General features: G+C 38.8%; 1 pseudogene; it reads right to left on the bottom strand.

The window, feature by feature from the left end:
- Positions 1-5,831: 5,831 nt before the first annotated feature.
- On the bottom strand, positions 5,832-8,957 carry LOC115800759 (endothelin receptor type B-like; annotated as a pseudogene).
- Between the last annotated feature and the right edge of the window lie 334 nt (positions 8,958-9,291).

Raw genomic sequence — 9,291 nt, forward strand, 5'->3', positions numbered from 1 at the left:
AAAAAAAAAGAAAAAAGAAAAAGAAAAAGAAAAAAAAAGATCCTCCACAAAGCAATGTCAAGAGGCTTTCCACATGAAAGCAGAAGTTGTCTAAAGAGTTGCAGGAAGTACTGACAAAGTTTATGAAGAAAAAAGTAAATGTGTTTTTAATCCTCAGCAGCACGTGCAACAATGAAGAAGCCTGAGCACTTAGATATGCCACCCCGGGGGCAGGCTCTATACTTAAGGCTTACAACAGCCTCATTATCTCCCTCAACTCACATCAGATCCTAGCAGCAGTTTGTCACAGGCAGGCTCCTCTCTGCCAGTAGGCATCAGACCAATCCTCCTGCAACACTACTGTACATAATTGCCATATGGACAGCATTTTGAGCCAGACTGAAAACTAAAAAGCCCTCCAGGCAGATTCCCCAGATAACTAAATGAATATTTTATCTCATTTCCATCTAATTTGCACCGCATTATTATACAGAACTGAAATTTTTAATTAATTGATAGAACAGATCAAACACAGGTTTACACTTTGATTTTCGGGAGCTGTTATTTTGATAATTTGCATGACTTTTTTTTTTTTTTTTCTCCCCCATCCCAAGCTTTTAAATCTCTCAGAATTTCAGCATCTCTATATAGAAACACTATAATCAAACATAAGGCAAATTAATAACTGTCAGCACACATGAAATGCCTGTCTTGGTTGCGTGAGCAGTTCCAGTGAGAAGTCCTTTTACCTGCCACCCCACTGATTAATTAATTTCACACTGTTTAATTAAATCCACAGTCTGGGGAGTCTGGGAAGCACTGTGGGGAGCCATATTTGAGCCTCGTGTGCTCAGAGATTACTAAAGAAGGTCTGAGACTCGTGCTCTCTCATCGATGTTGACACTGACGTCACTCTCCTCTGGATACCAGAGCCTGATTGTGTCAGTGTCATCTGGCAGTTGTGAGTATTTACTGCTGGGGAAATGATAGTAATGCCCCATTTGTTAATTATCTGCTGGCATTTATATTACCAAAGGAAAACTCAGCATTTGACAGCGTTGGACACAAATTAGTATTTGACAGGAGCATCTGATTAAGCGTGCTGCTCTATCTATGCAAACCTTATTCCCCTAAAGTTAGTTACCTGTACAAATACAGATTAAATGAATAACAATGACAAATTAATCGCCATAAAAAGCTATGTGACATAAAGAAAATACACAGCCATAAAACATAAAGTAAGACGAAACAGGAAACCCCAACAGGAGTGATTTAAAAATATGTGGGCCATAGATCAAAAACTGCACAAATTGGCTTCAGTTTAAATGAGCATATTGAACTCCTGTGTCCTGTCCAATGCTGTATCCAACAGTCAAAGCCTCAGAGATGCAGTTTCTCTTATGTCAGAACAGAAAGAGGTGCATGAGTGTATGAGCACAGCGGGCAATGTGACTGCGTGGGTTGGAAAGCATGTACGTTACCTTCTCTGTTCTCTTCAAACATATTTTTGGCATCTCTAATCACAAACAAACACATTTTGAGTCAGATGGCTCTAATGAAGTGCAATTTAAAAATGAGGTGATCTTCAAAGATTACAAAAATTAAGGCTAAATAAGCATTTTTGAGACTGTATATGTTTGTTCGCACAAAAGCATTGAAAAATGTTATAGTAATTATTCCACTAAGACCTAAATCTGATTCTAACTTTGGTTGCATTAATCTAGTATTTACAGATTAATGAAAGCAAAGTTGGTTGATTAGACACATAATGATGGCGGCCTGCTGGTTTCAATTGATGTGATGTGATGTGGGAAAAAAATATTTGCTTGTGCTGTGCAGTTGATGCAGAACTATTAGAGAAACACGGTTTTAAAAAATGCACTGTGTATGCTGACAGACGAAGTTAACGTTTTCATCTAAAAAATGTTATGTTTTGTTTCGTTTCTATTCTGCAGTTATACTGCAGATTAAAGTTCTGTGTAAGTGAAAGCTTTTTTTTTTTTTATGTTTTAACTTTTACATTGTGCTAATGGCTTGCAACCTAACTTTAAAAAAAATTTCCAACTTTCCCAACTTACATTGTTGCCTGTGACAGCCTGCAGACTAATTTCCTAGGACAGCTCCCAGCACAACAAAAACTCAGCCACAAACTCTGCATAAACAGAAAAAAATAGTCAGATACTACAATTTTGCTAGGAATAAACATGAGGGATCAGTGGTCCTATGGTGCACAAATCTGGCTTTGGTTATTGGACAAAGTAATTAGCATGAACAGCTGGATGCTTGCCTCAGTTAACTAGTAAAAGTGTCAATAATAGGGGTTTTCTAAATGTTATACAGAGATTGTACTGTAAACAAATAAACTGACTCCTGATTGACTACAAAACTAACAAAAATGTTCAGCTGTGGGCTTTCATAAATGTTTAAATATATAAGAGGTTTCATTTCCCACTTGCCCATCATGCAGGTCCTGCTTCTGCCATTAAAGCCGTTCTGAGCCATTGTGGTATAGACAGGTGACCTCTGGTGGTGTCTTGTGGTGTCTGGAATCAGGGCATTGGCAGCAGATCCTTCGGGTCCTGTGGGTGGATGCTCCAGTCACATTCTGTGGATGCTCAATTGGCTTGTGATCTGGGGAGTTTTGAGACTTTGGATTAATTGGTTTAGCCCTGCGACAGGCTGGCGACCTGTACAGCGATTATGTCACGGATTTATAATCAGTGCCTCTGAAACATTTAGATGCTGAACACACTGATCAACAATCAATGATCGATCATTTGTCGTGCTGTAAAAGGTCACTGATGGGAAAAAGTCTGGATTTTGGAGATGATGTTAATGTTTGAGTGAAATGATTTCAAGACTTGAAAACTGAACAAAATGTGTTTAAAGTGACTTTAATGTTGTCAACATTTTGAAAGTTATGGTGTCTGAAATTCAGAGTGTGAATGAGTATCGGTGATCATAGGCTCTATAATGGATAAGCAAACCGTGTCCGAGTCCACTGGTACAGCAGGAGGATCCAAACGGATCAGCGTCATGGGTTCAGGCCGGATAAGGCTCAGATCCAGTTCAGACTCCAGTCACTTCCCAGCTCATCCAAACTGGATCTGTTCATGATGGTTTCATTTTTCCCAACACGATCTGCATTCTTTAATTAAAATGACTCATCCTCCCAAAACTGTACTGAAATATTTAAAACCTACCAAGCTGAGACATTCACTATAACATGTTTGCCTTTACTGGTAAAACTTCACATCCATTATGGACTTGAAAAGCTGCCCTGCATGTTTACAGCTAAATAATGAAACTATGACTGAACTCTGACCTTCAACAGTAACTCAGTGAAACATCTCTGCTGTGGCTATCAGAGAGCCATCATCTATCTGTGAAGCTGATCTTAGATCAGATTGAAAATTGTTAAACTGGGTAACATTAAAGCAGATATCTCATTACTCATTTGTATCCAGTAATGGCAAAAATAATGGAATTCTCCATTAAAAAAAAGAAAGTGAGGTTGCTATTCCATCAATAGATTACATTTTTTTACTGAATATTATTAAAACAAATAAATGGGTATAAACTGAACTGTCATAAACTGCAGCAAAAACAGTTTGTAATAAATCAAAAGCTGACCTGAGGGCAGCTCCACCCCCGGGGTCTGCTGCCATCTCAGTAACTAATACACAGGTCCGTCAGTAAACTCAGTTTGAGCTGTTTCTCTACATTTTTTATCTGCACTTTCTGTCTCCTGCATTTTGGCCGTCAGGCTGCAGCTGAATAATTAGATTTTAAAAATCAATGTAAAATTAGGATTCAGCTTCATCTGATGAAAATTCAAGCCGTATAAATGATGACAGCAGACATAAAAAAATTTTGTTTTATAACAAACCTTTATTCTGTCTTTGATGATGACAGAGTACACCAAGCTCAAAAATGACTAATGTGCGCCACACTGAAACGTATATTCCTCGATCCACTGGGTTAAAATGAGGGAACCCCCCCAGCAGCCTAGGCCTATAGGAGCATAACTAAGGGGTGGTTCAAGATCACCTGATCCAGTCCTAACTATAAGCTTGATCATAAAGGAAAGTTTTAAGCCTAATCTTAAAATCAGCTGTTGATCAGAGTTAATCAACTCAAAGTATGTTTTTAAACTCAGTTTGTTGAACTTGCTTCCTGGAATAGGGCCCCGGTCTGAAATGTAAAGGCAAGGGAGATGTGGCTTAAACCAGGATTCTTCTTAATGGCCAGCAGGGGGCGACTCGTGTAGTTGCAAAAATAAAAATGGCTGGATAGAATCTATTGGAAAATAACCCACAGCTCTGTGACCTCAGTAAACACTTTCTTGATGACTTTATTGGCTTAGTCACTAGTTTGAGGTCATATTGAATAAAACATGAAGTTCTTTTTGTAATGCCATTGTTAGAATCAGAAAGGAGGATTATCCAGGGCATACTCTTTGGCTGAGGACTTGTGATTGGCAAGTGCTCAGCCAAAGAGGACTTGTCAGTCACTTGTGATTGTGATTGACAAGTCCTTAGCCAATAAGTGTGTTGTGTCCTCGGTTTTACACTCATTTCCACTCCTCACTTGTCACATCCAATTCAAGACAGCAAGATGGCAACCGCAAAAAAAAACACTCAGCCTGCAGCCTCATAATGGGACATCGCTGTGGTTACAGACATATTTTTTATATTGCTCATGATTATAACAAGGTGATCGTTGTCATTCATTTCACACGTCAGTGTTTTTAATATTGTGGCTAACTGGTGTATACCACAGTTTTTTTGTTTATTTTTTTCATGGAAAAGCATTAAAATACAGATTTTCTGTCATCTCTTGTATAAGCATCAGAAAACATAACAAGCATTCAAAAGCTTTTATTCAAACAAATGACTCAGTTTTTGCAAACAGTCGCGTTTACTTACACAAGATAAACTTTTAATAGGCATTCCAGCACACAGCATCAAGACAGTTTTGCAGACTGATACAGCATTAGCTGGAAGAGCAGCACTCTATTTGTGCTTGCCTTGTCCTGTGACAGGAAGACCTATCAGGTGCCCCCCTCAGACTCCCCCCAATCCCTCTCTCTTCCTGACCTCATTCTGTCATCTTCGTTTTTCTTCTTCCCCACTCACAGGTCTTTCATAAAGTGTCTCCATGCATTACACATTTAACAATGCATTAAAAATAGGCCACCATCAATCAGTCATTCAGCGGTGGAGACGGGATCTACTCGTGGCACCAATTTGATACATTTCTCAGGGTTCAAGAAGGAAAGGAATGTCATAAATTCTTGAAACGCTGTCTATGCGTGTGAAATTTAACAGATATGTAAATAGTACAAAATAATAATACACCATACCTCATAAAACCCATCATAATAATTTTGGATTCCCGTTCGCTTAATTTCCTCCGGCACAGTGGCTTTCCAGAATCCAGAAACAGAATTAAAATAATATATATGCAGCCGCTAAGCCGTGACAAGATTTCTGTTGATGGGTGCCAGGTTAACATCGTGCCCAAAACAGTGATTTGAGAACTGTGATGCATGATACAGGATAGGTACTAGGTAAAATCTGATGTAATGTTAGGGAGTGAGTCAAGCCTCGAGGGCAAATAGTCTGAACAGTCTGACTCCAGGTTGCTCATGCCAAAGCAGATGTTCAACTGACGACAGTATTACAAAAGACAGTGCTCCATGTTATTCAGAAGGTATTTTATATTATTAGGATGGCATGTCAAGGTTGCAGAGCTGCCGATAGAGTTGCCTTTGTAGTTGTTTGGATAGTCATGTATATTTAATAAAGAAATATCGACAATCTCGCAAAGTATTTTCGCAGTGAGTTTTGTTAGCACAGTAAGGCGTTCTCCTGCTCAGGTACAGGTATGGGAGTCTGCTTATGAGCTTTGATGTTGCAACTCTGTTCTGAGGCTTGATCCTGCATTCTGGACTTCAAAACAGACTGCACCTTGTCATGGGCAACAGCTTGAAGAGGTAGACACCTGCACAGACATGCCTGAAGGACCACACACAAAATTTGTTCAGAGGACAACAAACATTTCCCATCAGCTTCACCTGGAGAAAACTGCCTATTGTAAAGTTTGTATGTGGAGTATCTGTTGTACAAATCTACAGTACAGTGATCTTTCTCATGTTGTATGTCTTTTAATAATGATCCACAGTTTGAGCTTTCATTAATTCAGAGAGTGCGTGTCATGGGAGACCTTGAGAATAGATATGTTGGCTGGAAATACATTTGTATAAAGCAAGCTTCAGCTTTGGTGCTACAGGTGCTACATACATATTATATTTTTTCAAAAGTATTGCTACAGAGAAAAAAACATAGTTCTCTATGCACTGTGGTGTGCAAAAAAAAAAAAAAAAATCTGACATTATCCAAAATAAATAAAATAATGTTTTAGGTATCGCCTTCTGAACTTGTGGTACAATAAAGGCTTTTGAATTTCTTCCCTTGAAAACTGCCTTGAAGCAATGTTTTCTTCTTCTTTTATAGCATGTCACTTTGATTCAGTGACCAACTGTCTGGTAGATTGCCAAGTGTCTGATGATGTGTTTTTTTTTCCAGACCATTTTCACTTATTACCCCCTCAGGTTATTACTTGCTGCAGTCTGGCTATTTTACAGACATGACTCCATATGTCCTTAATGACACCCATGATAGCTCATACAATGTGGACCAACAGTTTTCAAGATATACGCAATTTATTTAAACTAAATAGTCCCATCTGTAAGGATAACAATAAGAGCATGACACTTACCTTAAAGCATCTCTTGAATCTTTTGCTGACTATGTACAGTGCAATAGGATTGATGCATGAGTTCAGCGACGCCATATTTATGCCAAAATAGTCAAGGACAAGAAAGACACTGAAAAAAATGGTTGTCAGAAAATGTCAGAAAACTCATGGGCGGGGCAGTGACCAGTTAAAACAAACCAAAAAAAAAAGGGTTTCAGTACTTTGTGCTCACCTCAATAGCTGACATCTATTAGGGTCTTTTTCATCATAAATGGTTAATTTCAAGATCCTGCTGATGTATAGAGGCAGCCAGCAGAGAGCAAACACAATCACCAGGCAGAAGACAGTTTTTGCAACTTCTCTTCTCTTCAGAATGAAAGGACATGATTGATATCAAAAAAAAGCTTTAAATGGGAAAAGATGCCAACGTGCTGCAAAGTTTGCTGAAAAGTCGAATGGTACCTGCTTGATGTGTTCACATAGTGTGTTCTCAGTTTTTCTCAGCATTTTCCTGGTCATCAGTGCATAAAACACAGCAGTCCAAACCAGCGGCATGCAAAAGTAGAAGCCAAACAGCCACCAGTCTTTCACTGCTTTATAAATCTGTTGGTTAAATACAGCAAGGCCATCAGCCATATATGTGGCAGCAGCATGCAAGAAACAATATTTGTAGGCTGATTTGGACATCTAAACAAATTTGCTGGCTGAAGTTAGAAGAAATGCTACAGTAAATATTATATTTTTCAGTTATTTTTGACACTTGGTAGAAAACTCAACTCAAACACATGCTGTTACAGAGACAATTACATTACCTGCATGAACTTTGTGGTTTGCATGGGATGAAGCAGACATATAGTGAGACGCTTTTCTTTATAGTCCATGGTTATCATATCAAAGCCGACAACTTCAGGGACAGCCAGCAGGATGGAAATAACCCATATCAGACCTATTTCAGTTGCTGTCCACACTGAAACCCAGATGTCTTTGATTTGATTCCAGGACACAACAGCTCTGTATCTGCAAAATCAGCAAGAAAACGTTGTGGCTTAAGGAACTTCTTGTCTGTAACAATGATGCATTTTCAGCTAAAGAACATTTCAAGGGCTAATGCTAAATAAATCTGCCTGCGTGATGAAATACAGATAGGAGCCGCCGAACACTATTTTCTTGGAGGGCACAGGACAGTGCTGCTTATCTCCTTACCTGTCAACACTCAGAGCACACAAGCTCAACACAGTAATTCCAACAGAGGTTTTTTGTATGAAGGGAATGAGTTTGCAAAGTACTAAACCGAAGGGCCAATCTTCTGCCATGAGCTGCAACAAAGACAAAAGGGCATTTTTGGCAATTTAAAAAAAAAAAGAACAAACACCCACACCCACAATCAATTCCAGCTGAAATTAAGTGCAGAAAAAAACAGTAATTGCACGCCGTGTGGTAAATAACTCACCCTGTAAGCGTTGATTGGAATGTCTATCACAATGTGGATTAGATCTCCCAAAGCAAGACTGGCAATGAGAATATTAGGCCCACTTCTCATGCGTTTGTTTACGTATATAATTTTAAGTAAGGCTGAATTCCCCACTATTCCAACAATAAACACAAGCAGGGAGACTATGATATTGACATATTTGAAGGTGGCTCTGATTCCAGCTGACTCTGAACACATAGGAGGTTGTGATGCTTTTGGTCCCACTACTTGAGGTGGATGAATTGAGCTGTTGGATTTCTCCTTTTCCGGTATTAAAAAAACAGGGGAGGTTGTTTCAGCGAGCTCAATTACTGGAGATGGTTCTGAATCCTGGTTGTTGGCCATTCCACCAACGAGAAGATTTCCCAAAAATAGAGCAAGAGTCACAGTCCACATTGTTGCAAAATTCCTCAGAAATGCTTTTTGGCCAACTCTGGAATGGAAAATAATGAAAGCAGTAATAATTAGCACAGCTAATTAGCCTTGAGATTTAGTGTAATGCAAATGATTCATTTAATTTATGATCAAAGTAAAAAAAAAAAAAAGTTCACCGACAGCACTGATTGTGATTGCCAGCTTACCTTCAGATGAACACATACACACTTTGCGTGAAGACAGTCTCTACAATAATAAACAGGCTGTATGTTTAATACAAAGGACAGCTCTTTGTTGCTGTGCCTCCTATAACTCGGCTGAGGAAAATCAGGGTTTTATGGACTAAGGTACTGTTGTCAGCATTAGTCATCGATCTGTCAGTAGTGACTGTAATTACTTCCCTTGATGCATCACCCTGAATGAAAGGATGGTGTTGAAGTGTATTGTCTGCTATCACAGAGTGAGATCATTTTATAAGCTTCAGTAGGGATATTGTGTTACAGTTTTTCCCTCTTTTACTAGAATTTGTCCATTATCTTGTTTGACATATCCTCACAAAATCTAAATGTAGCAAAATGTCTATTTTAGCAAAGTGAGAGATTTTCTTTGCTTAACGCCACAAAGCCTTTATCACTAAGTCACACTCTATCAAGTCATTATTAATGAATGGAATGGGAGCTGGGAAACTATCCAGATTGCATTTT

This window comes from Archocentrus centrarchus, chromosome 21 (genome assembly GCF_007364275.1).
Source record: "Archocentrus centrarchus isolate MPI-CPG fArcCen1 chromosome 21, fArcCen1, whole genome shotgun sequence".
Classification (NCBI taxonomy): domain Eukaryota; kingdom Metazoa; phylum Chordata; class Actinopteri; order Cichliformes; family Cichlidae; genus Archocentrus; species Archocentrus centrarchus.